This window comes from Callorhinchus milii, unplaced genomic scaffold (genome assembly GCF_018977255.1).
Source record: "Callorhinchus milii isolate IMCB2004 unplaced genomic scaffold, IMCB_Cmil_1.0 Scaffold66, whole genome shotgun sequence".
NCBI classification, from domain to species: domain Eukaryota; kingdom Metazoa; phylum Chordata; class Chondrichthyes; order Chimaeriformes; family Callorhinchidae; genus Callorhinchus; species Callorhinchus milii.
Genome location: NW_024704807.1, coordinates 59,644 through 62,456, shown reverse-complemented (window position 1 = coordinate 62,456; position 2,813 = coordinate 59,644).

The following is a 2,813-nucleotide window of genomic DNA, read 5'->3' as shown; positions in this document are numbered from 1 at the left end:
TTCACAGTATTGACTGTAAAGTGAATTGACTGTATATTTGTGGGCGAACGCGGCAGCCAATTGCGCACAGCAATGTCCCACAAACAGTCGTAGATTGAAAATGACCAATTTATTATTGTTTTATTTTGGAGGGATTATTATTACCCAAACTGTCACATGTATCAATGCTGTTGGGCTCTGTATGACGCAGAGACTGGATACTGGTATTTGGGAAGAAAGGAAATCAAATAGCCAATGAGCCATGATAAAGGAATAGATGGATGGAAATATCCTTTTTTTGGTCAGCCGGGTGCCCGACACGTGCCAAAACCCATCACCATTCTTAAGAGTATCCCAACCGAACTGAGAATTCCACGCAGCCCCCCCTACACATGGAAATCCCAGAGATAGATTATCGGAATGAAATGCGCACTCTCTCCCTGGAGGGATGCATCCTGTGAACCTAATTCCAGAAAGTTCTAGGTGCAGGTTGGCAAGAGCCAAGGCTTGGGGACCCCAGAGCGTGCGTTGGGGGTAACTGCTGGAGTCTAACCAGCTAAAACTGCACAGCTTGCTATTGATATCACCATCTGGCAAGGTTTCTCACTGCTCGTCCAGCTTGGGACCACCCCTTCAGTACAGTTTGGTGAAGAAATATCTTCAGCCACCCGAGGGCTTTGGAGTGCCCAGCCTGGAGCGCTCTTATGAATATTATGAGAATGTAATGTAATGTAATGGAAGGCGAACATTTATTCTTTCAGGCTCGGCTGCTGGTTTCCTTGATTTTACATCTAAATTCTTGCGTTGATCATGTCCAGGCAAGATTACACAAAGTGTCTGCTTACTCTATAACCTGCCCCTTCCCTTCACAAATTGCGTACTATCCAAAAATCTGTATGTTCTGTTACTTTCACACACGATTACGTTCGTTTTTGATCTGAAACTATCCCAATCCACTCGCTCCCATTCGCCAGCGAATTCAACCGCCTCAGACCGAATTCAAGATCCTCACACTCACCTTTAAATCCCTATTTGGTTATTTACAATCCTACCTCTCTGATATCATGGAAACCAACAAATCTGGTCTTCCTTTCTGTGTCAAGCCTGTCACTAAATTGAATGGGCTCGAAGGAAATTCACTCTTACTTCCCCCCAGAAGATGAACTGTGACACTTTAACTTCCCTCCAACGTTGAGCAGACGATGCTCGCTTCACTTGATTAGGAAGTGAGGTCATAGCGATCAAGTGTCAACCAGATTCAAAGCCATACGCCTACGATCAACACCATTAACTTATCCACTCAAGAGCTCAGTTGTGGAGTAAGTGATGGGGTTGGAGGGAAGCAGTTTGTGTCTGGTTCTCGCTGCCATTTTAATAGGTAATTTATTATAACAATTATAAATCTTTCAATTTTTTTTAAATCTTGTAACTCAATCGGTTTCCTTTCCTACTCATATTATTAAACATAATAATAATTGTAATCGTGTTTTTTATGGCGCTTCAATATGTTTTCGAGCAGTCTCAAGGCGCTTCAAGTAATATACTGTCAACTGCAGAGACTTTCTGTTTCGCGAGGGAGACTCGGCAGCCAACTGCGCACAGTATTGTCCCCCAAATTATCAACCATTCACTGACTACATTTAAAAAATGTCTGTTATTTTCTTTTTGAACGGAATGTTATTCCCGGATAGGGATCAGCTAATTGTTTAACCAACATATTTCTACTTAGTGTTGGGTAACCAGAGGAGTGTGCGTTAAGGAAACGACGTGAAAGGGGCTCTATAAATGAAATCTTGTTGTGGTTGTTGTTGCTTAAGATTGTGCCCTGTCCTCTCCGAGAACCGAACCCGGGTCGTATCTCTTACGAGGCGACCGCTCTAACCACTGAGCTACAGGAATCCACGCTCTTGTCTTTCAGGCCTGACCCAGGGAGATGCTGTGACACAGAAGGTGGCTTCAGTGATTGGGAAAGAAGGAGGAAGTGTGACCATGGAATGTCATTATGATACGTCTCTGAGTAGTTACTTTTTACACTGGTATCGCGAACAACAAGAAACACAACCACAGTATGTGCTTAAAACGTATTCCGATGGCAGTGCATATAAAGCAGACTTTGCTAAAAAGCGGTTTTCTGCAGAGCTCCAAACCTCGACAAAATTCTGCAGTTTAACCATCTCCCTGTTGGAGCTGTCTGACAGCGCTGTGTATTACTGTGCTCTCCAACCACACAGTGATGGGAACCAGTCAGAGTCTCGTACAAAAACTATCAGCATTTAGTGGGTTTGTGCTTCTGTCTCTCTAGGCCGCAGCAGCGATTTCCTGTGGGAAGGGAAACGAGACACAGACACAAAGGGAACATCACATCTTACTGTCGCAAACACAACTTATTCATCCCACGAGGGAGTTGGAGATCAACCTCACATAGCCCTGATTATTATTAAGACGTCTCAAAGCGCTTCACAGAGTACATTGTAAAGTGAGTTGGCTGCATATTTAGTATAAGAAATTGCTCAAAGCAGTGTCCCAGAAAGGGGATGGATTAATGTTTGATCATATTTTTGATTTTATTTGTTGCTATATTTATTTATGTATTTGCTTATTTGTTTGGTTATTTAATTATGTTTGTATGTTTGTTTGTTTGTTTGTTTGAATGTATGTATGCATTCATGCATGTATGTATGTATGTATGTATGTATATATGTAAGTATGTATGTATGTATGTATGTATGTATGCATGTTTCTATGAAAGTATACATGTATTCTTTCACTCATTCATTCATTCATTTGATTGGTTATTTGTTTATTTATTTGCTCATTGATTGATTGATTGACTG